The 25,501-nt window shown below is 48.3% G+C and overlaps 1 protein-coding gene across 5 annotated transcripts in view; it reads left to right on the top strand.

Annotated features, from left to right (window-relative positions):
- Window positions 1-25,501, top strand: part of ZNF516 (zinc finger protein 516) — a 105,915-nt gene that overhangs the window by 48,286 nt on the left and 32,128 nt on the right. The window lies entirely within an intron of this gene.

Here is a 25,501-nt window from a genome sequence, read left to right as displayed (position 1 = left end):
AGCCCTGTCCCTGGGTGACCCAGGTCCAGCTAACCCTTGCCCAGGATCTCATGGTCAGGGAATCTGGGCTCAATTAGCCGTGCCCCAGGTGACCCGGCTCCCTGGTTTCCCAGGCCCACATAGTCTTGGTGCTCAGGTAGCCTCCTACTTGGTGGCCCTACAGACAGATAACCCTGCGCTTGGTGCCTTTTCCCAGGCGTCCCAGGCTCTGGTAGACTTGTACTCAGGTAGTCTGTGCCCAGTGTGTACTTGGAGCTCCTGTCAGTTCCACTTGAGGCTCCTGTTTGCTGACTGCCCATAGTGTTTGCATAAATTCGCACTTTTGGCTATGTAGGTGATGGTCTCTCTGGGGCATCAGACGTTTCTGAGCAAAGAACAGGTGATGGAGTCCCTCCAAGATGTGCCCTTCTCTTCTCGCCATCAGCTGGGGCACGCATGCTTTCCTCCACCCCTCTCCTTGCACCAGACAGCTGAGTGAAAGAGGGACTTTGGATTGTGTGCAGTTATAATTAATCTCTTTAGATTCAAGTAACCCTGTGGGTTTAGAGACGGCTAATTGGAACCAGATTACTTTCCAAACTGCAGCTATGTAAATATTTAAAGATGCTTGGCCAACTTTATTTTCATCATTTTCCTATTTTTTTAATTTTTAAACATTTCGATATTCATAATTTTTTGTTTTGGGTAATTCTTTTAAGTGTAAGGTGATGTTTCAGTTACAAACTTGTAATCTTCTCCACGTAGCCAGGAATGTTTTTCTCTTCTCCCTGAAAATTGGTTAATAGATGTTGCTTGTACTGAAAGGTCAGAGGCGATAGAGATCCAAGTGCTTCAGCTGGGCTTTTTATATTCTGTAGTGAGGAAGACTGCCCCTGTGCATGTCTTAAAAAACCCCACAAACATATGTCATCTTTCCCTTATTAAAGATTTAGCCAATTCTCCTGAACAGAGTTTAATTATTACAGGTCTATACAACGTATTGTGTGAGCATCTGATACACTCAAGTATATGTGGAGTCAGTAAAAGTGTAGAAAAAAGTTGTTTCTTTGCTCCTATAAGGGCAATCAATCTATGCTGAATCTGCACATGTATGTACGTAGGTAAATGAAAATAACACGTTTTTAAAAATAATTTATTTAATTTATTTTCGGCTGCGTTGGGTCTTTGTTGCTGTTCGCTGGCTTTCTCTAGTTGTGGCTCGCGGGCTCTAGAGCGCAGGCTCAGTAGTTGTGGCGCATGGGCTTAGTTGCTCTGCGGCACGTGGGATCTTCCTGGATCAGGGCTTGAATCTGTGTCCCCTGCATTGGCAGGTGGATTCTTAACCACTGCGCCACCAGGGAAGCCTCCCCCTTTTTTTATTAATTTATTTTTGGCTGCGTTGGGTCTTCGTTGCTGCTCACGGGCTTTCTCTAGTTGCGGAGAGCGGGGGCTCTTATCTTGCACTTCGTTTCTTAGTCATTAACCTGTGGGAAGGAGCAGTATAATATACTGTTCTCTGAAAATGCAGTGCTAGTTCTGTGAGCTTTTTTGGGTTCTTCTGGCAGCTTGTCACGTAAGATGTGGGGAACCCAATTGTGACCCCCTGGGTGGCATTTTTGAAGATTAATTTTTGTTTTTCCTTTTAAAAAATGTTGATGACAACTATAGATTTTACTGGTCATATTCCAGTAGTACTATGGCTACTTTTTGGAGTACGTTGGATGAAATATTAAAGCTGCCAATAATTGTTTTCCTACTTTGAGGACAAATATTTTTAATATTTGGAAAAGCTGTCCTTACCTGCATTTATTATGACGGCAGTTAAATGATTAGTAATAAGCTAATTCAGTAGTGCTTTTAATGTCAATATGTGGGAAAGATCAAATTACGTTCACTGTAAGTTGGGATTTACTCTTTTTGTTCTTTCTCAGGTTCATTAAATTTTAGAGATTATCATTTGGTTTTTAATGAGATTATATCTCTTTTCTCTGTATTAATCAACTTTTTGAGAACTGTGATATCTCAGGTGATTCCATAACAAGATTATATATGGTGTGGCTGTAACGAGTTGACAACAATATTGCAGCTTATTGAGAGAAAAAGAAATTTATGGCATGACAGTGGCATAAGATGTTGAATGACATTGTAGGTCTGCACGGGTCACTTTTTGTAGCCCCAGAGGACAGTAGCTTTCCTCCTAAAAACACAAACTTGATATCGTGGCAGGCCTTTAATGCTCTAGCTGGCATTAAATCGCTGCTTCATGGATGCCCCTTAAGGAGAGAGATGTGTTATATGGATTTAATACTCACAAAGCAGTCTCATTAGCAGGGATTGGCGAGGCCTTGGAAGCAGCTACTTTGGAAGAGCAAATGGGTACGTTGAATCCTCTACTTTGATCTGCAGTGAGCCTTTCTCCTTAAAAAATGCCTTCAGCTTTGGAAAATACTTACCTTTCTTGTCACTAAAAGATGACTTAGATCTTTAAACAGTGACATGACTCTAATAAATTCTCAGAACCTTGATGGGATGACCGGTTAAAATGATTAGAGGAAACATGTAGAAATTGAGGGGCGGAAGGTCATGCTAGTTCTCAGGAAAATGAATCCGGCTACTTGTAGTAGCAAAGTTGACATTAGAGTTCAGATCTTTGTGCCCCTTCCAGTAAATCCCATTGTGCCATAATTTTCCCCACAGATTTTTTGACATCCAGGGGTGGATTTGAATGCTGCCCCTGGATCTAGAGACAGTTTGCATTATCAGATTAATTGAAAGAAACTTGCTTTTTTCATGAAATATTCTTTGTCGAGTGTTGCGTCTCCTCCTTTGGAAGGCTCTGATTGTCCCATTACCTTTATTTCCACATCAGACTGGCTCCCAGCAGCCCTCATTACAGACAAAATAGTCTAAGAGCAAAGTTGTGAATAAAATTCAATAATTTAAAATGTGTTACGGAGCTAGATTTCAATCTTCATTGAGAAAGTGACGTGGCACTGATAGAAAGTACCCTTTTGGAGTTCACAAAACTTAATCCTTTTAATTAGGGAAGAGGAGCTCTGAAAGGGCATTTAGTTGAAATTTAGAAAAATTAACATTTTCAAACACAAAGCAGAGTCATGGTGCTCAGAATTTATTACTGAGGACAGGTCAACAGGCCAAAGTGGAATTCTGCTTAGAAAGCGTTAGGATGACTTAGGAGTGGTAGAAGCCTGCTGACTGTGTCTCAAAGGACTCTCTTCATGAAGTCCCTGTACTATAAGACGTGGTGCCCTTGGAAGAAGCCTTGCCTGGTGCTGGGGGCCTTGCCTTGATGCAGAACCCATTCCTACTGTTTATCTGCCTACTGTTTGTTTTGGCTGAAAGTTAGGTGACTACCCCAGGTATTTTTTTAAGTGCAGTATAATTGCTTTACCATATTATATTAGTTTTAGGTGTACAATACAGTGATTCAGTGTTTTTGTAGATTATACTTCGTTTAAAGGTGTTACAGAATAATGGCTCTGTTTCCCTGTGTTGTACAGTATACCCTCGGTTTTGACTATGTTTTGTTATTCTAATTTCTGTCGTATCAAGCGTATCGTCTGCTGAGCCCACCCTCTCTCTATATCTTTGGATACTGATTGTAACTTAATTGATAGTAAAACCCCAAGTTTTGAAATTGCAAATACAAAATTGCAATATTTGATTTTTTTTTTTTTTTGCGGTACGCGGGCCTCTCACTGCTGTGGCCTCTCCCGTTGCGGAGCACAGGCTCCGGACGCGCAGGCTCAGCGGCCGTGGCTCACGGGCCCAGCTGCTCCGCGGCATGTGGGATCTTTCCGGACCGGGGCACGAACCTGTGTTCCCTGCACCCGCAGGCGGACTCTCAACCACTGCGCCACCAGGGAAGCCCTATTTGATTGTTTTTGACTGACAAACCCTATGGCTCAACCTAATAGAATAAAAAGTTCTTAGAGCAAGTGCCATAGCGTTATATGTAGTTGGAAGAAGTAAGGAGAGAGTTTTCAGAAATAAAAAATACAGTCCAGGGAAGAAAAGATGATTAGAAGGAAGACATGGATTTATTTCAGAAAGCCTCCACTTTCTCCTATCTCTCCGCTTGCTGCCACCAGGGCAAAGTCTCGGACGTTAGAGCTCATCTTCTTTCTGTCGTCATTGCAAGAAGAGCCACAATGTTTTGATTATGTTAGTCGAGCACGTGCTGTGAGACTGACCGACCGTCCGCGTTTGTGCGCGCGGGTCACACGGGCCAGGCTGTGGTCATGCAGCTCTCCCAAAGGTTAACCAGCCAACCTTCTTCTTTTTTTTTTTTGATAGACCATGGACGGTCATCAGAGCAGCTTAGGGAGGAAATGTTGTTACACGTCCTCCCATTGCAGCAGGATTGAGGGGGAATCAAGGGACAGAGATCAGAGTGTGGAGTGTGAGGTGGGCCTGGGAGGGGTGTTGGCAGGGGCGGTCGGGCCTGCTGGGACGGGAGGCTTTTATTGTTGCTTATTCTTAGCGGTTACTTTGCGGTAGAGCAGGCGCTCCAAGGGGACGGGTTCTCCCCACCGTCCTGCTGGTGCAGGGCGAGCATGTTCTGAGCAGGGAAGCTGGGACCTGTTTGCAGCCCCGCCCGGTTCCCATCTCTGAGGCTCAGTGATGGGGAAGGACTTTTGTCTTAACGCAGGGCTTCATCCGTGCCTCCCCCCACCGCACCCAAGAGGCTAAAAATGACACCACAAAGAACGAGGGATAGGAGACCGAGGAGGAGAGAACGTGAATAAAGTGAGAGGATGGGAAGTAGAATCCGTGTAATTGGGGGAAAGCAGCAGGCACGTCTGGGAACAACCCTGTGCAAGTACAAACCCTGTGATCCTGGGCGGTGTCAGTTCTACGTGGTACCGGGGCGCCCCATTGAATAGGAGCCTTCAGAATGGATACAAGTGAAATCAGGCGGTCGGCTCTCCTTGGACACTGTTCAGTCCAGCTCGCCGGGCCCAGTTTCCACATCCCACAGGCATCTTGAGCGATACCTAATAAATGTCCATACACAGGCTGGTTGGCCGCTCTGGGAGTGCCCCGGCCGTGGTGATGCTGGCGCGGGTGCCAGGCCACAGAGCTTGGGATGCTCTCTGCCATGTGCCAGCCAGTGGCTGGAGCACAGCACCAGGGTGGGGACCGGTGACAAGGAGAATCCGGACAGCAGAGATGGAGATCAAGGAAGAGCTGGTTGATTCCAGATTACAGAAGAGGGACCGTAAACTGCAGACAGATGCCTTTCAGCCAGATGTGAGGGGGCCCCACCCTTAGTGTTTCCTACTGTCCTGAACATCGAGGAATGTACTTAGTTGGGAATAAAGTGAGACTTGAAAACCTTCCTATTAAATTCTTATTCAGTAGGAAAGTGCAGTGAAGCTCTTTACGAAAAATATCCAGATGCACTTGACAGCCTACTGCAGAATGCCCTGTGGTTTAGTCAGCATCTTAGCAACCGGAAGCATCTCTGTCAGCATGCGCACGGAGATGACGGTAATTATTCACTGGCCCTGTGGTCCCCTGATATGCCTCCGAATTATCACAGGAAGATTGCATCATGATGAGAATAGTGCCTTAGAAGTGTGCTTATTATACTCTGATTCTTCCAACGTTGGTCATCTGTGCATGCTGTGCATGCTCATATTTGCTGGAACACAGTGCTGCATCCCCGACCTTCCAGAATGAATTTATTATGCTGTGAAACGCGTTAGACTCTGGAGATTGTATTCTGGATTTTCTTCCTGACACTGAGACACAGACGTGGGATGCACGGTCCTCAGCATCGTTAAGCAGACACCACGCAGACCCTTTTGTTGGTTAGCAAAGTTCAAACACTTGATTCGTCGTCTCTCTGTCTCTACCTCTCTCTTTCGCACAAGATAGAATCATAGAATTTTAGAGCTGGGAAGAAACTGAGGGATGTTGGTCTGCACCCCCATTTTAACAGAGAGGAAACCAAGGCGTAGGGGGAATCATTGTAATTTGCCCGGAGCCTCCAGGTGTGTCTGTAGCCTGAGGACGGCATGGGTGGTGGAAGGCACGTGAGCAGGGTCGCCTAGGTTGTGGCTCTCCTTTCGCACGAAGTAGCTGTGTGTCTTCAGCCCTCAACCCCTGGGTGTCTGGCTTCCTGGGTGGCACTGTGGGGGCTGGGATTGCCACCAGCAGGGTTGTTGCCACCGTGTCCCTGTTAGGTGCCCGGCATGGCCTGGACATCCTCTCCACACGGCTCTTGTTGGTACAAGAGTTAGAACCAGAATCAGGGTCCACAGGGTCCGTCTCCCAGCCCAGGAGAGGGTGTGTGTCCTGGCTTGTCACTTGAGGGGCTCCTGGTCCCAGGATGGCTCAGGCCCCGTCCAGGGCTCCAGCTCCCCAGTCTCCACTCCCACCCACCCTGGAGGCGACGGAGATGGAGGTAGCCCTGCCGAGCTCTGTGGAAGCCCGTGCTTGGCGGCGTGGGGTGCCGGCTTCACCCTGTCACCAGGAGGCTGCCTGCCTGCGGTAAATATCGAGTGGGCGTTGTCTGAAGGCGAACTTAACGATGTTCCTGGACTCCAGGAAACATGCCTGCACTGTGTTTACAGACTCTGACTTGATGTGACTGTTTTTCCGTCTTTCCCGTCTCTGCCTCGCACCCTGAGTCCTGTTATTTCCGTCCTGCTGCCCTGCTGGACTTCGTTTCCCCCCGTCTGCGGTGTGGGTGATGCTGGTTCCGGGTTTCGGCTCTTTCCCTGTGGTGCACACGTCACGAAGCGGAGCGTGGTCCCCTCCAGTTCAGACAGGAGCTGTGACTTCTCATGTGAAGCACGAGACCCCTCTTGGTGGATGTGACCCCTCAGTAGTGAGTAGAAGCAACTGAATTCGGGTCTTTCACCCCAGTCCCCTGAGATGTGGCCTTCCGTGTGAAGAGGTGGATTGAACTGATTTTGCTTCTGAACCATCAGTTGCTGGTCAGTGGGGGTGTGTCCCGGTCAGCTCTGCAGGGGAATGACCCTGGGCTTTGGAAGTGAGGTTCACACCTGGTGAGCCGGGGTGTCACCTCCGAGACGGTGCCTTGTCCCCGCTGTTTTAGACACGTCATTCCACCCGGCACTGATGGCCCTGCCTGTGTTTGTGACCATCATGTTCGTCTGGACCTGTGATGGGGCACACCTGACAGCCCCCCTTGTTCATACTGTTGGGTGAAAGTGCACAGGTGGCTGATCTGCTCAGCCCTTGGATGCTGTCATTGCAAGCCGAGGAGTTCCCGCTCGTGACACTGGCTTCCTGGGACCACAGCCGTGGCCCTGACCTGCCTCCCCGTCTCCCCAGCTGCGCCTTCTCTGCGCCCCGAATGCCCTGCCCAGAGCTCCCCACTTACCCTCTGGGGGCCCGAGCATCCCGTTTCCCCGGCCAGCACGTTGGAGGCTGGAAGTCCCTCCCGCCCTCTCGGCCGATCCCGGACTCCCACCTGGACTCTCACTTCCAGCCCTGACCCACTGTGTTCCTGGAATTTCTGCGTCTCTGCAGTTTCATGGCGTCGGCCTCGTGCCTCACACGGTGGGCACATCCTTTCCCTGGAACCGCGCTCTCGGTGGGCAGGGCCCAGTTGTAAGTCCTGGCGCCCCGTGGTGATCTTGACCGCGCAGTGGCCGGCAGCCCCGCCGGGAGGGATCGGTTTGGTCCATCCTCTGTCCGCGGTGGACTCCCAGGAGAGGGACGGAGCCCTGGAGCAGCGGGGATGCTCACCCAGGTGTCTGGTCGCCACGTGTCCGTAACAGTAGCAACGACTAGTAATAGTAGCCATGGATTAACCAACAGCGTTTAACGTGAACTTCTTGTGATCCTGCAAAGTTCTTAAGTTGAAAGAGCTGCTTTAACGTGAAATAGTGTCGTGGCCTTTTTGGATGGGCTGGAGTTAGTTATGTTTGGGGTGATTTTTGGTGAGTTTGGTATTCTGCAAGGAGCCTTTCTCACGACCTCTGATCCTGCGTGTTTCCTGTGGGCGCCGTGACTGGGGTCTGCGTCCCGGGTTCTTTGTGAGCCTTTATCACCGGAGGAGCAGAAGCGGGCTCAGCGCTTCCAGGGCTGGGTGGCCGAGTGCACGGCAGCTGGTGTGCGTGCGGTCAGCTCCGACCTCGTTCACGGTCATGGCTGGCTTCCCAGGATGTGGTGACTCAGGTCCCCGAGGGTTTCCCACCTCACTGCCAGGGTCCCCGTGCCTGGCGGCCGTAGAAGGATCGGGAGCAGGGCCTGGGGCTCTGGACGCCTCGCCCACCTGACCGCCCTGGGGCTCAGGGTCCACGTGCCACACGTGCGCTTGGGCTGATCCCTGACCCGGGCTGGGGCTGTGACCGGAGGGTAGGCCTGGTGCGCAGTCGGTGGCGGACACAGCTTTGGTGCTCGAGGGCCCAAGACTGGGGCAGGGTGAGGAACTGCGGACTGTCTAGGGATTGTGTGGGGCGCTGGGACTTGGAGCCCTTGCGGGAATCCTCGGTGCCTTTCCAGGGGAGTCCTCGGTGTGCAGATGCTGAGAAGCTGCAGAGACCCTGTGCCCTCGCCCCCGGCCCTGGGGTCTTTCCTGCTGAGAAAAGCATCCCTTTCCTGCTCCTGCCTTGGCCCAGCCCACTGGGAGTCTGAAGTTCACAGTCAGTGTCCGTGACCTCGGAAGCAGACCCACCCAGAGCTCAGGCAGCCCCTTCTTTCAGGATATACTGTCCTTCCCGTGGCATGTTCTGGCTCAGCCAGTTCTGTACCGTGGGTGCTGTTCGATTTGTATCATCCTTGGTCTGCATGTTCATTGTGGGTACAGTGAATCATTTAGTTAGCTGAGATTCCCTTTTCTCAAGCATTTAGGTTTTATTCCGTAAGTGTTTTTGTTGTGTACATATCTCTGGCACAAGTTCTTAATTTTTTCATTTGTAAGTTTAAGGTTTTTTTTTTTTAAGTTCTTAATTTCCTGTGTGCCTGACCTAATCTGAGGCTGGGTTTTCATGAAACCTTTGTAGGCTACTGATATGATCCAGTATTTGCATACACAGTTTGTCTAAGCCTTTGCGTATTAAAAACAGATTGTGGTTTCAGGTCTATATTTTACTAGAATTGAAAAAGCTAGGGATAGTCTCTTCTGGATTAAAGATTAGAAGGTCACACCTTCATTACTGGAGTTTTACCGGTATCTGTGCGTGCGGTCAGTGTAGTCGTATCCGCTTAAAGGATGCCTTGTCTTCTGTTTTATTTACAAAGGCAGCCACTGATTTGAGAGAAGTTTTTTCACAGATTAGTAAGACATTTGGGCTGACTGCTGGCTGCCAGATATGTTCCCCTAACAATGTGCCAGATCTGAGTATTACTCATGTTCTTTTTGAGAAATCCAGAATAATTACTTTCAGCGCTGTGACTAAACTGTATTCCAGTTTTACTATGACTACTCTTTTCATGTAAAAGAATAACCTGATTGGTTACTGAAATATATCATTTGAAATGATAACCCAGTGGTACCCTCTGACGACGGGTTGGTCATCCTATAGAAAATGCCGCGTGGGCCTAAACCTAATATCTGAAACCTGCTGGGGGATGGCAGCTTCCTCCAAAATCATGAAGTCAGGTGGTCCCTGCAGACAATAACCCAGTGATTGAAGAGTTCATCAGTGGACTGGCCCGTTGGAGAGCATCATTTTTGATGTTGGAATGATGGTCAGTTTCCCAGTCTGACTCCTAGGTACTGTAATTGCTTTGATTTAAAACTTGTCTGTGATGTTCTTGGTTTTTTAAAATTGATTTCTGCAGAATTCATGAGATATGATTTATCCAGATTATTCCAGTATTGGACTTGAAATGCATAGTAATGGGGTGGAATGAGCATTTTCATTTTTAAGAAATATGATCTGGGGCTGTTTTTTCAGAAATGATGAAATTTGGTAGGGCATGGCCATGAAGTTGAAAACAGGCATTAAACTCTTAAAAGCTGTTTTTCTTGTAAAGCTCCTTGGCTGACAGAGGAGTGTCATTACTGGCCTCACAGTGCAGTTAAAATGTGTCACCTGGGAGGTGACTTACCGAGTTCCTGAATTTCAGGTGTGAAGAAAGGGATTGCAAAGCCCTGACTTGGGAAATTTTGGAAACTCTGAACACGAGGTTCTGGACAGGCTGTGTGTCAACACCAACGAGAGAAAAGAGTCTCTGCAGTTTTCATGGTGACAGCCTACTCACAAGTCAGAAACCAATTCTTGATATTGTTTTGAAACCCCAGTTACAAAAGGGCCTCGTGCTTGAAAGTTAGGTGGGAAGACATGAAATCGCTTACACAGAGCTGCCTGGTGAGCCGGACAGCGCTGGGCAGATGTGATTCTTGGATCCCTTTTAAATTGTCCACATTTCTTTTCCGTTCTGGGTCTGAATTTCTTGGGTTTTCCTTCTTGTGTTGAAGACCTTTTCCTCTGAGTTTAAAGGTCTGGTGTATGGGGGGGTGTAGTAGAAGTTCGTAGAAGTTTTCGGAGCAGTGCCGCATCTGGAAGCCTCCCAGAGCAGGCGCACAGGGCAGGTGAGGGGCCGGTCTTTCCTTCCCGCCATCTGTTGGTCCAGCGTCAGCCACGCCCACCAGCTGGCCACTGGTCAGCTTCATCCTGTTCAGGCTCCTACCCCTCGCTCCTCTTCAGTCAGATGGGCAAAGGGGAGTAAGGAAGTGGGAGGAAGCGGGACATCAGCTCACACCCAGTGCTCAGCATGCACGACCCGGCTTGATGTCGGGCAGCAGTGGGCCCACGTGGCAGTCTGTCCAGTCTCAGGGGATCCTGTGCTTGTTGTCTTAGCTGTGTCCCAAGGCCAGAGACAGAATCCCAGACTGTGACCAGTGTGCCCAGAACAGATCGCCGTGACCCTGACCTTGTCATTCCCACAGGCCTCCTTCTGGGAACCTCCACCGCTGCCATCCCCCAACTCTGCCCCCAACCCTGTCCCTCTGCCCTGGCTGCAGGGGGCGTGTCACTTCGCAGCTCCCTCGGATGCCCTTGGTGGGCGGAGGCCTTCCAGGGCAAGGTTAGGGTACCCCCAGACCTGGTCTTCCTGCCTGAGGACTGCTCCTACCGCTACCCCAGCTCTCCTGCCCCCATCCCGGTGAGGAGGGGGGCAGCCAAGGCTGCCTTTGTCCAGCCCCGTGCCCAGGCTGACGACTGACTCTTCTCTGCTTCTTTCCTCCAGAACCTGTGTCCCCGGCCCCCGTGGGTCACGGGGGCAGTGATGGAGGTGGACAAGCAAAAGGGCTAACATTTCACGGGCTGGATCCCAGCTGGCACGTGCAACTGATGTTAGAATTCTGTTCATTCTTTGCAAAACGGACAAGTCTTTGGTGAATACGTGGCGAACAATCCACATTCTGCAGCCGTGCTTCCCCACCTCAGCCACTCAGGAGATGTTTATTTTGTACCCTCAGCTCTTTAAAGAATATTTACATACGCAGTGTATACACGTGCACCAATTTTTTTTCTCGTTTTGATACTTAATAAGATCATTTTATTTGTTTTGTTGAGCGATTTGCTTTTCTAGCAAACAGCATGTCTGGGGAATCAGCCACATCCATGGAGTGTCTCCTGACCTGCGTCAGACGGAACGTGGTCATAATTTATTTGCCTGTGGATGGACATGGAAGTTTTTTCCCAGTTTTCATTACAAGTAGAGCCTGCAGTAACTGTGCTGAGAACACTCAGGAGAATTGCATGATCGATTTCTTTAATGAGATTGCTGGTTTGAGGGGTTTGCACATTTCATATTTCAGAAGATTTTGCCAGATAGGTTGTAACATCCTCACATCCACCAACAGTTTATGAGTTGGGTCCATTGTCCCAGACCTTCAACAATTCTGGGTGTTATAAAGGTACTACAGTTTGCTGCCCCAAAGGAAAAATGTTATACGTTTATTGCTTTGATCTCTGTTTTCATAGTTTCTGTGAGAATAAGCCTGTTTTCATGTTTGTCGGTCATTTGTATTTCTTGTGTGATATACCTGTTTATGCACTTTGCCCGTTTTTATAATGTGTTGTTTGTCCTTTTCTTATTATGTTATAGGAACGCTTCATATATTGTGGATATGAATCTTTGTTTGCTTTAAATACTGTCTCCTAGTTTAATAAAAGACTTTTTTATGAAGTCTTTTATTGCAGAAGTTCTAAAGAGTCAGAATTGGCAGTTTTTTTCCTTTAGGGTTCTTCAGTTTTACACACCACTTAGCAAGGCACCCCCTACCGTACTGTTAAAATATTTTCATTGAATAAAGCTAGTTTGCCTTAAGACATTTACCTTATTACACATTGCGCTCATCACGTGGGACTTGTGACATATTCTGTGAGACGTTTTCACATTTTTTCCATATTGTTCTCCAGTTTTTCCAACATACTTTATTCTATCATCAGTCTTCCCTCCACTGGCTTGAAATATCCTTATTGCACACGAATGTCCATGTGCTAGCCTCTTCACCCAGCGTCTGAAGGCGTGGTAAACCATCCTAACCCAGTGGGGTGTGGGTGCTAGTGGGGAATCTCAGGTAGAGGATCAAGGACGCTTTCTCCAGATCGTGCCAGTTACAAGCGTTGAAGCCAAGTGACTCCAGACGTCAGGAGCTTGTTCTGTTACGCTGCTTGCACTGGCTGGGCAGAGGCAGGTAGGAGGGACCGAGGAGGAGCCGGTGGGAGACTCCCTTGCACCTGCTGGAGTCGTGCCTGTTCTCTCCTTGGCTCTTGGACAGTCCAGATCCTCCCCTTCCCAGCCGTGCTCTGCCGCAAAGCCCAGCCCAGCAGCAGGGCCTCGGGCCGGGGACTGGGGGTGGGATGTCTTGGCAGCCTGCCCAGAAAAGGTGCAGGAATGAGGGGCTGCAGGTAGGCCCTCACTTGCACGGGAGGGACCTTTGGAGTCACTGAGGCTCCGAGAGGCCCCATCACAGGAGAGACTCGTCATTAGTTAAGTGCCTGCCCTGTGGTTTGGGTCCTTTGAAGGTAATACTGGCTTCTCCTCTGTTTTCCATGAATACATTCAGCTCTTGTCAGTAAATGAACGATACTGCATCTAGATGAGAAGTAATTTTCTTCGTGATACATAACGTTGGTGTTTCCATCAGCGTTCACACATTGTTTTTGGACCGTGCGTCTAATTCACACAGTGTTTCCTTTGAAGTCATTCATGTAAATAATGCATTTGTTCAGTTGATAACATGTTAGAGGTTTAGTAAATAAAAAATACAGGGTGCCTGTTAAATTTCAGATAAACATCGAATACTTTTTTTTTTTTTTTTTTTTTTTTAGTATAGGCACGTCCCATGTAATGTTTGAGACGTATGCTAAAAGTTACTTGTCCTCGGTGTGAAATTCAGATTACCTGGCTAGCCTGTGTGTTACCTGGTGCCTGTCTCTGGGTGAATCTTCTGGCAGGTGGTTATTTCAGGGCACCCGGGAAACATCTGGTCTTGTTTCCTGGCCTGCTGGTTGGCCGACTAAAGCCTGTTTAGCGGCTCTGTTTACTACTAGATGGATATGCTGTGACCTCAGGCTGTGAATGTTCAGAGGATAATTAGCTGAGGAAGAAAAGGGGAGGGCCTTCTGGTAGAGATACCTCTCTTACTGTTGTTTACATGCGTTAATACTTTAAACACATGCATTAGCTCTGTTGAGGGTCAGAACAATGCTGGTGAAAAAAGAGATTCAAGAGAAAACAACAATTGCCTTTAGTCTGTTTGCGTGATGAAAAAAAATCTTAGCGTTTTCTAACACAGAAAATGTTCAACAAAGCACCTGGAGCCAGAATGACGTGACACATTTGAGTGCACCACACAGCACGAGGGAACCGTGATGCTGAAAGCTACTGAAACGCGTCCTAGAGAAGAAGAATACCGCAGGGGTTGCTTCTCTGGTACAGACGTCAGGCATCAGAACGGAAAATTCCATTCTGTTTGGAATTTGGTAGCTTCTGGGCTGAAGCTTGCTGTTGTCTCTTGGGTCAGTGCTGTTTCGTGGTGGGGTGTCACTATTCCGTGGTGGGTGTAGTATTGGGGTCACAGCTTTGCCCTGACTTTGTGGGACCCTTGCAGATGCCCCAAAGAATCTGCTAAGAGTCAAGGTATAAAAATAGAAGACTCTAGCCTTAACCGCTGAAACTTAGCTCACACCCACGGGCCTATCTCCTTAATTCAAAATAAAAAGGGACCCAAGACTCCTTTAGATCCTGCTCTAGACCTGGGCTGCCCAGATGTAGAGATGTGTCTTATAATCTCAGTGGTCCGTGATCTGTAGCCCGTGATTTTCACAAATAATAGTCAATAATGACCGACGACTGACTACCCCTCCCCCAGAGCAGCATAAGGAATTCGGTTCTAGTCCTGAAGTGGTTTATTTACTGGACATATTTCTTCTGATTCTGAATTGATTTTGCCTGTGTGTGATCTACCCTTATTTAGTTTTGGTTAAGAAAATATTCCGTAAATATGTGAAACAAAATCTGGCAAATCACCACTGCCTTGGGAGTCCTTTGTCCCGAGTTTGAACTGTTGAAGAATTACTGACTTATCAGTTGTAGATTCCACGATGCACATGGAAATGTCCCCAAGCAGTGGGCTCCTCCCAACCCTGTGACGTCACAGAGTATACAGAGAGCTCTCGAGTTCATTTTAAAAGGTTGGTCTGTAATTGAAATGGAAAGTTCTGGAGTCTGATGTCACCTTGAGATGAGGCCTTCCTGAGTCAGCGGAAGGTCCTGACTCCACCTGAATGCGGTTCAGAGGTGAGTGTTCAGACATCTGCCAACAGGTGTCTCGTCCTATCTTGTGGCTTACCTGGTGTTTGAGGCGAGGTCCTTCCAGGTCACATCAGGGGAGCATCTGTGGGAACGTGCAGGAAGGCCTGGGCTGCGTCTCTCTCCCTGAGGGACTTCAGAACTGCAGAGTTTGATCCCTGTAACTTCTCCTTTTCCAGCCCATGAAAGGGCTTGTGGGTGTTTGCCTTCTGGGGATTCTTCCCTTGGAAAGACCGCACGTGAACCCTGGTGTGGAGCCCTGTGTTCGCTGACCTTTTCGGGAGGGCTGCTTGCTGCTGGGCCGACTCCTGGCATCTCTGCGTGTATCCCAGTCTAAGCCTTGAGATGCGCTCAGCGCAGGGTTTCCATGCCGACGCCAGTCTGCAAGATGATGCAACATTTGGTTGCAGGACTGCGTACGATTTTGAGAGGACCGCTTGTGTTCTTTTATTAGGTAAAACTCAACTAACCAATTACAAACATGAATTATCTCTGCGTATCTTCAAGATTTGTGCAGAGGAGAATTATGTTAGATGGTTTTATTTTTCCAGTTTGACGTATTTTATAATCTGAGATTTCCTTCTCGCCTTTACTGCCTGTAATTTAAACTCTTTAGCTTGTTCTTTTCTTGGCAGCATCGGAAACACACCTCTCCTCTTCCTAAGGTCACCCTCCTCGCTGTGGTCTGTGTGCGCAGGTGTGTCTGGTCCACGACTCCTTTCCGTTTAGTCGCTGTCTGGATGTCTCCTGTCCTCACCTCGCCATAAACGTGGAGACACTTCTTCTGTAGGCTTAGAACTACCTCGTACTTAGTTCTTTCAATTCGAAACAATGCTTGTTTCGACTGTTGCATTGACCTGCACTTCTGATTCCTCGGTTTCCAGAAAGTTAGTGCGCAGTCTCACGGTCTCAGGGATAGCCCTGCTGTGTCTGATCCCCAGCGTCTGCCTGGGTCCACAGCCGGGCCCTGAGAGCTGAGCAGGGGGAGGGCGTGTGCTTCACCCTTGATTCCTGAAGGGGAGGGTGCTGAGACCTGCCACCTGGAGCCGCAGCCCTTTGGGTGGACAGACACCACCTAGGGGGTCGGGATGGCATTGTCCCCTGGCTTCTCTCCACGAAGTGTCTGCCTCGGCCTCACTTAGGCCGTATCCTCCACACCCGCAGCTAACAGCAGTGACTCACTGGGCTCTGATCAACGCCACCAAAGACCAGGTTGGCATGATTAGCATGTATAATAACTCGGCTGAATTTGGCTGGGATTTACTTTATTTTATTTATTTTTTAATTTTAAAATTCTGTGGTTTATGAATTCTTCTCTTACAAAGAAAAAAGGTATTCAATGATCAATTTCATAGGGTTAATCCATAGGAGGTCAGGATACTGGCAGTCCTGTCACAAATGCCCAAAGAAATGCATATCCTTGCTACCCTATGGCTGATGGCTTTTTTTTCTCTTGAAAGAGCATGTTCTTCATGCATTTCTGTTTTCTTTATTAATTTTTATTGGAGTATAGTTGCTTTACAATGTTGTGTTAGTTTCTGCTGTGCAGCAAAGTGAATCAGCGATATGTATACATAAATCCCCTATTTTTTGGATTTCCTTCCTATTTAGGTCACCACAGGGCACTGAGTGGAGTTCCCTGTGCTATACAGCAGGTTCTCATTAGTTACCTATTTTATACATAGCAGCGTACATATGTCAGTCTGGTTGGGATTTACTTTAAATTGCTCAAGTAGCCATACTTTTACTTAAAATAGCAATAAGCAATAATAATCATTGATTTTTCTGGTGCATTAATCAATTAAGAGTAAAAAAAAAAAACCCTTCCTTAAAATGGCCAAAGTTATACAGATTGATCCATGCATGAGACAGAAAGACCCATGATGGCTTGGGTGCCAGACCTGCCTGGTGACTAAGATCTATGGAAATGTCTTCAAAAACTCCTTTTTCTCTTGAAAATACACATTCTGTGGCACAATGTATATACTGTTTTACTGTAAGTAAGACCAAAGAAATGTGAAGTGTTGCCAAAATATAGGCATCCCTCTGTGTAGTTTAGAGCAGTTCTTCTATAATAACTCCATCCATCGTGGGCTTGGGAAAGTTTCATCGGATTTACTTTAGGATGATGTGCACCCACCGGTCCTGCTCGGGTGTTTTGAAAAGACACTGGCTGTTTGGAGAGTAGGGAACTCCAGTGGCCCGTGTGTCCTTCAAGCCAGCCCTTGCCTTGAGCTGTCCAGCAGGTTTCTTTGAGGGCAGAGGGAGGGACGAGGTGGCAGCTTTGCCAGAACAGACCTCACCAGGGGCTCGGGCTGGATTCTGTTCCGCTCTGAGACAGGGTGGAGCCCGAGGGCTCAGGACGTGCCCCAGACGTGTGACCTGTCCCTTAAATCAGGAAGCCTTGACCTGGGACCTGCCAGGTTTGTGTCCATCACCCCACTTTCTGCTCCTGTGCAGCGGCACGTGGGCCAGGCCATCTGCCCGGGCGGCCAGGAAAGCAGCAGCAGCCGGGCCAGAGCTGTGCTCTTCGTGAGTTTGGCTCTTCCTTTGTCTCAGGGCTTATGGCACCCACCCTGAATGTCACCTCAAGCTACGTCTCCGTCCCCCTTTCCGACATGCCCCAGCCTAAACTCAGGGTGACTCCTAAGCTGGCACCACTTTTGAACATTTCTGAGTCAGTGGTCTCCCTTGACGGTGGGAAATATACCTGAGAATAGTGTTTCAGTGACCTTGGTAGTGTTTCACTTGACCTTCAGAATTCAGAGGTCTTCTGCCTCTTTGTTCTCTTCTGTTTTTCCTTTTTCTTGTGGGGGGGCAGAGAATCACCAACATTTTTTGGGTCTGTTATTAGTGTCTTCAAAAGATTGCCGTAGTCTGTGGAAGTTCAGTAACCTTCAGCAGTTGTCGGGTCAAGTACTTGTTTGGGGGAGAGTCTGGGAATTTAACTGCCCAACATAAAACTTTTTGAGAAAAAAATGCGATTTTATTTTTGAACAACTGGTTTATATGTACTTTGTTTTTTAGAATATAACACTTTCAGGGGGTGTACCCCCCAGCATTTTAAGACGGCATAAAGGCATGTGAAGCATAAACTTTTATAGCTACAAGAATTGCTTTTGTGCCCAAGTTCTTTTGATCATCTCTCAGATTTAGAAATTACTTTCTTTAGGTATCTGCTGTTTTCCATAAAAGAATGTAACCCTTGCCCCTGCCTCCGCCTTCCCCACATGTAAATAGTTCCCCAAATAGTGTATTTGCCCTTAAAATGAGAAATCTACATGACCATAGCTTCATCTGGTTGGGTTTTCTCCCACATCTAGTATTTTACCGATTCTAGCAGTTTGACAGGTTACTTTTCTGGGACTTGGGTATGTGGTAAGGTGCCCTGTACCGAGATAAGGGGGTGGGATGGTGACAGGAGGGGGGCCGTAGGTAAGAGGTGCTTTGAAGGACTTCACAGCTTCAGACAGTTGAGCGGTTGTGGTTGGAGATGGGATGCGCAGCTTCCTTAAATCTCAAGCCGAGCAGGGATCTTAAGGAAATGGGGGCAGCAATAAGTGACTCCTAAGAATGAAGAACTACAGAAACGCAGGTATTAGACAAACATTAAACAAAAAGCATCCTCGCCCCTGGAGCTGTTGGCGGTGTCAGAGCCACCGCGGTACCTGGCTGCCATCCTGCCGACCTGGCCGGGGTTGTTGTCTCTGCCAGGCTTGGGCACCAGGATACCGGGCTCTTGGTCCACGGGGCCTTGCACAGCCCCAATTCCTTGGCATTTGGGCATAAACGGATGTAAAAAGATGATGGTTATGAGATGATTCGTATTTTTAGTACGCATATTCTGATGAACGTTCCTGGATTGTTAGGTTACGTACAGTGTAATCATTGTAGAAAATGCAGATAAGGAAAAGGGAAACAAAGTGGCATCCTTACTCAGAGGCAACTGTGGTTGAGTGTTTGGTCCAGCCGTGCCTTCCTGTGCATCTCCTCTGGCTACACTCTTTATACACAAACACATTTGTATCTTACGTGAGTGCGTATACACATACACTTGCACACATCTGACAAATAATGGTTCTGTTACCCATTTAAAAAAACTTGATATATTATTAGCTTTTGTTTACAGTTTAACGTACAATTCTGGACAGTTGGTGCCCACGGGGTCTCGGAAGCTGGAGATGTACCTCATTCCTGGCCTTCAGAGACAGAGGGGACAGCCTGTGACTTCACGGGTCTTCTCCCAGCTGACGGGCTCTATTTGTGAGATTGCGTGAGATACACAGGAGCCCTGTCGAAACGGGGTTCCAGCCCCTCCTGGACACCGGCTCTCCACAGACTTTTTGTGTGTCTTTTCTTACCTGGGAAACGAGGCCTTGGGTCCCATCCAGATCCCCTCTCCGCAGCCCCTGCTGCTTCTGTGTGGCATTTCTGTAGTTGCCTCAAGCAGAAAGACATCTTCACTTAGTAGCAAACTGGGTCTGTCATCATTTGTTCAGCTTTTGACACACAACTAAATTCTTTATATTTTTAAAGCGATTGTTCCTTTTCCTCTTGCTTAGCACTATATTACAGGTTTTCAAGAGAAAATAGAGATTAACTACATTTTGAATGAAATTTTTGCTAAAGCGTTTTTGTTTTCACCTTAAGTCTCACATGTAAGGCTAGTCCAAGAAACACAATCTTCTTTTTCCTTTTTTTTTTCCCCACATATGAGGCCAGTTTATTTCAGGCGGGGATCTGAGCGAGTTACTGCTGATGGAGGATGTCCTTCTCAGCAGTGAAACCATGTATTGGGGACCCCAAGAGCATTGGGAAAGAGAAATTCTAAAAGACTGTATTTTACTGACATACTTATTTTATTCATACCAACAGACTGCTTATAATTTACTTTTAAAAATTCACAGTTGTATTTGACCCCTAAGCGGAGAAACTTGCAACTTGAAAACGAGCAGAATGGTAGGATTTCACATTTAATAGGTGAGCACCGTTTTGTCCGCTGAGTGTTTAAATAGCATTTCTCTTTAGAGGTGTAAATATTGACCTAGGAACTTCTGAAACGTATGCAGACACTTACTGACAGCAGCCATTCCATTAAAGGGACGATGCATTTCTTTCTTTTTTAGGAATAATAAAATCTCCTATGCAGTATTTTCTCTCATTGAAAGCTACCAAGTTAATATAATTAATTACCTCAAAGAAAGGGATTAAAAACTGCTTCAAGTTTTATTACTTCTTGGCTTTAAATAGCAGAAAGGTGTCCGATGTGAATTCTGAGATAACAGGTTTTTATTGAGGTTTACTTAATGGGATAGGTTAAAGCCATAAAAAATTGTCCTTGGATTATGCGCTTATTTAAACATTTAACAAAGTGTGAGTTAGAGAAATGGGTGCACTGCTTGCAGATATCCTCGGTAAAGACAAAAAGCCATGACTGTTTTCAAATTGGGTGAAGGCAGAAAAGTTTTCAGATTTTGAACGTTCAGGATGCCTGGAGTTGTCCATCCTGGTGGCTTTGGTTTCCACGTCTTCGTGGGCTCATAAAATGCTGACAGAGCCGAGAGCATCGTGAAGTAAAACATTGAAGGCTGCAGCTGCGCTCCCAGATCTCGGCCCTTGCCGGGGAGAGCGCGAGCCTGTTCTCTGAAGTCAGGCATCAGGGACCAGATGAACCACTGGGTGAGTTGTTACAGAGTGGAAGCATTCAGAGTTCAAAGGCATCTCGCGGAGACCCTTTGCCAAGTTTCATTTCAGAACTTTACAGCAACCATCAAATGGTCGCAAGCTGCGAAGCATTGTGAAAATCTGTTTATTTCTCGGTATCCCAGGCCGTCCTGACCCCGTGTTCTCCGGGTTCCTTATGGAGGTCTTTGGGGCTGTGTTGGCCAAGCATGGGAATGGCTGGGTGGACATCCCTGCCTGCATCCTTCTTTTCCTCTTTGCTTGCTGATTAACAGCAGCCGGAACTGGAGATGAATTTGGAGGAGGGAGAGTGGAGAAATGGAGGACATGTTTTTTTTATCTAGACTCAACTTGGGAAGGAGGCAGTATTTAAGACGGAGGGAAGCGTGTATCTTCAGAAAGACTTTTTGCCAAAGATGAAGACTTTCCCCAAGTTTTTCTTCCTATGACTCTAAGCCTTGGTCTCCACTACTGTGGAGGTTCCGTGTGTAGTTACTTCCCATCGAAGATGGCTCTACATTGACTGTTCAAAGATGTTTCAGATGAAGTCTCAGGGTAAGTAGTCTAGGAACTGTTGCCTTCTGTTTCTTAAGGGCTATAGAGAATATAAGTCGCAATTTCCTAATCAATCTGATATTTGGGCTTGGGTTACATCTTATGATTTGAAACAGGATTATATATTTGACTAAAGATCAAAAAGCCCCAAACAGTAAGTTTGGAAAACTTGAACATCTTGGCTTTGGTCACTAATGGGCAAATTCAGGGCCGTTGACATGGTCTGAAGCATGTGCCACCGTCCCAGACTGACTGTCCAGGTGCCCACGGAGCTGGGCTCGGGGGGCTTCCCAGCTCCACTTGAAAGAGTGAAGGCCATGTGTCTTCTGCGATGTGTGTGGCACACAGGGGACCTCTCTCCCTGTGGAGCTGGCCTCCTCCAGTGGGACTGAAGTGTGTTCCAACTATGAAGCTTTCATCCCTTTCATAAAATGTCTTAGTGCCCTGTGGTTTCCATCCTTAAAGTTTTGTCTGTCTTTTCTGTGGGCCTGGCCTTCCTCTCGGTGAGATGCAGTGATTCAGCACAAGGTACGGGGAGTCAGTCTTTCCTTCACAGTATCTGTATGTCTAGTATGGAGGGATTATTGCTGGCACAGCTCACGCTGTTCGTGGAAGTTAGCAAGGAATTTCCAGGTGTTGGAGAAGGTTGCTAATGGCGCATTGACTCTTTTGCAAACCTAGCTCCTTGCTGGTTGGAACCGAAACGGCTGCGAAGACCTTACCTTTTACAGTCAGGCTGATGCTGACTCTCTCAGCAGTGCTTTGTTGAGGGACTGGAGTGAGAAGCTCCGAAACAAGCTCTGTCTTCAGGATGCGCTCACGCGGTGCGTGTATGGGGTGTGTAATGTGTACATTTGTGAGTGTGACTGGTTTGTGTCTGTGTGTGAGTGTTTGCGTGCATGTACATCTGTGTGTGTGTACGTGTATCGCTTCTTTTGAGAAAAGGATTCAAGGCCGGACTCACTGTGTGTTTAGTGTCCAGTGTTTAGTGGGAACAGGAATGGCACATGCACGTTTATATCATCCTTCTCATGACCCGCCATTAAAAAAATTAAGACCGTTATTTAGGAACAAAACTAGAATTTACTGACTTATTTTACCTTTCACATAATTAGATGATTCTAAGCCAGTTTGGCAAGATGCAGAGCGCTTTAACAAGCTTCGCTGCTAACGAAGTAGGTAAACATTATTTTTGGTGAAGACAATCTAAGAAAACCTAAGAAAAGGTAACTTTGACAGTTCTCAATAGATGGGAATATAGGTTGGGGCTCAAACACTGAGCTTTAAAAAAGTCACCAGACCCAGGAAGGCTGTTACGGGTGCCCACCTTGCGCCATCCCCTGTTAGGGTACCTGCCTCTGATCAGCTGACTCTTAAAACCTCACATTAAACTTGAGGGGTGCAGACTTTTAAAAAACGCCCTGAATGAAGAAAATCATAGCTGGCATGCCAACTTTACCTAAGATTATGTTTTTCAATGAAATCTTACTTAAGTACATGCTAGTGTGCTATTCATGAAAAAAAAAGGGAAATGCCTCGTTTCAGAAGAAATAGGGTTTTTTTCCCACAGCGGGATGGTGAGCAATGAGTAATGCCAAAAGCCAAGCAGTCATAAATGATGTAGTTTATTTAAGTACTTAGGAATGTATGTGTGTATATGTACGTGGAAGTCTTTCACATTCTATTAGAAGTACAATTTTAAAGTGAATTGGTTCAGAATAAGGTCAGAGGATAATGTGGTTTTGGTGGTATCAGTTTCTCCAAAAAGCCTTTTTGTTCAAATATTTAATTTTTTTAAAAATAAAAGTTAAATAAAATTCCTTAAGCTATTTGGTAGTTATATAAGGTGTTTAAATAGGGTATCAAATTTGAGAAAACATTTGACAAATCCTTTTAAATGAACAGATGTTCACGAATTTCGCATACATAAATGTTGTGTTGGAACATTTTCGTTCGTGGAATTTCATGAAGGTTTGAATGGGTGGCTGGGCCTTGTTTAGCGGAGCTGCTCTCAACGCTTTGGGTCCCAGTGTTCAGGGTGACCTTACTTCCAGGTGTTAAGGAGATAGATGATTAAACGCTGATGCTAAATATTTCATAGGAAAATTTGTCCGCCGAGGTAGCCCCTTACGGGGCTCCCCAGGACAGCTCTGTAGAGGTTGTTTCATAGCAATTAGAGAACAGAGACAGTCAGCCTGGAGACACGCACAGCTGTCAGCTTTGAAGCCTCTTCTCGGACTTCTCTTGTCCCCTGCCCGGCTGCCTGGGTCCCTCTGGGTTTGGGGGGATAACACTGATGCAGCCTCGTGACCAGTGCCCTGTGGGCTTCCTCATGGGGACGGCAGCCGTCCTCGCCTCCCATCGTGAGGCGTTTTCCACTTCGCGGGTTCTTGGACGCCCCCCTTTAAATCTCAGGGTGAGCTGAGTCACCCTCGGTCCTGCGTCCTCCCAGTTCCCCGGGGGCGGGTCGCACAGGACTGAGGGTCCCAGGGAGCGGCTGGGAGTCGGAGTGGCTCCCGGTCACCGGCTCACAGCTCTGCCGGGAGCCGCCGTCCGCTTCGGACAGCAGTGTGTGGTTAGGGACGCACGTCCTGACGGTGACAGCAAGGTCATCGTGACGTGTGATGTGAAACGGAGCGCATTTTCCCCTCCTACCAGTTTTGTCCCCCGGGACCCAGACCGCTCCTCACCCCTCCGGGACATGAGGCCTCGTCTCAGTTCTGGTGACACTCCTCCGTCCTCGTCACCCCGGGAATTCGTGGGACAGGCGGCCAGGCCAGCTTGGCACCAACGCCGAGGACGGGAGAGCACGCTGACCGCACGGAGCTCGCAGGTCAGGGGTGTCCCGGTAGAAACGGGGGTAGGAGGAGGGCGGGGTGGGGACAGCTGGGGGCCAGAGGGCCTGACCTGCAGAGGCACGTGGTGGCGCGGGAGCGAGCGCCGCAGAGCCCGGGCTGGAGGCTCCGTGCGTGTGTGCAGGGGGCACGGTCGGGGCTTTGGGGGGTGGCAGCGCCTGCTTCTTGACCTGGGTGTGGTTACGAGAGCGATCGCCTTAGAGTAACTTATTGAACCGTGAACTGGTTTTGTGTATTTTCGGAATCTCTGATTTATTTTGCCATAAAAAGGCTCAAAGAGTTCGGGGGGATGGAGGTGTTGCCTGGGATGGCACGGTAGACAGGTGGCTCGGCTGGTGTCCGCTGCCCTGTGAGGGGACGGCCGTCAGGGGCTCGTGTCCTGCTGATTTGGGGCTCAGCCCCTCACAACGGAGGTGTCAGCCCATTTGATAGAGGGGGGAGCACAGCTCCGAGTTCACGCCTGCGCACCCTTGCTCGGAACCAAGAGAGCCTGGGTTCCGACCGGTGGGTCTCCCTGCCGGGGGGACCCTCCCAGGCTTGGGTGTCCGAGGATGCCCAGGCAGGGGCCAGGTCGGGGCAGGGAGGCAGCTAGGCTGCAGTCTCACCTGCGCACTCAGAGCTCCGCGCCTCTGACTCTGAGAAAGAGATACACTGTCTGTTTCAGGATCGTCCGTGGATTCAGGTGGGACCCGCCGCTGATGGTGAAAAAGAGGGTGTTCCTGACACCTGGGCATTTGTACATCTCTTGGGTCGACAAAAAAGTTTCAGCAGAAGCCCAGAAATCCTCACCCATGCCGACAGGTTAGCAAAGCTGTGAAGGGTTAGCCTGGAAAGGGAAGGCCTTGGTGAGACGTGAAAGCTGCTTTCACAGGCTCTGCTGTTTGTTTTAAAAAGAAGAATTAGATTAACAGTAAGGCCTCAGGTGCAGAAGCAGGCAGGCCGTACCCAGTGGTGAAGGAGTCCGGTGTCCATGGGCAGGGTTGCTTCCTCACGATGACCGAGATCGGGGCGTAGCGGCCGGGGATGTGGGCCCTGAAGGAGAGGCCGGCTTAAAGGTCCCAGAGGCCGTGCTGCCCTCCAGGTTGCTGCTGTTCTGTGGCCTGCTCCGCCGATGTCAGCACGCCTCTCCTGTGGACGTTTCATGGCAGGGCGTGGTGTGGCATTGGGATGACATGTCAGAGTGTGGCCCTGTGCCGGCTGGCTGGCGTGGAAACCGGTCATCCTGATGGACCCCTGGCGGTCAGCAGACCCCTGGCCTGGTGCAGTACCAGGCTCGATGTGTGCCCGCCGCCCCAGGGGACTGCAGGTGGGTTTCCAAGCCACGGGGAACGGTCTTTTGACCCCAGGGACGCGACAGGCCTTCTCCTCCGTGAACCCAGTAATGAGGCTCTGCAGTTAAAGCGACACGTGTTTCTCGTGTGCCATGTGGGTGAGTCACAGACTAACAGACCGATGTGTAAAAATATGGAAGGATTTATGACTGGGGTTGTCCGTAGTGGGTGGACGCTTCATTGTGGTTTTTAAATTAACCGTGAGGACACAACAGCCTTGAGTGTCCGGAAGGTAAAGGGGACGAGAGGCTGTCCTCGTCACCCCCCAAGGACGTCTCCTGCCCCTCCGGCGCCGTCCCGCCCCTCCTCATCTCCAGACCCATCCGT

The sequence above is a fragment of the Mesoplodon bidens genome (assembly GCF_964165515.1).
Source record: "Mesoplodon bidens genome assembly, chromosome: 13".
In the NCBI taxonomy this organism is placed as follows: Eukaryota; Metazoa; Chordata; class Mammalia; order Artiodactyla; family Ziphiidae; genus Mesoplodon; species Mesoplodon bidens.
This window is presented reverse-complemented; position numbering and strand designations above follow the sequence as displayed.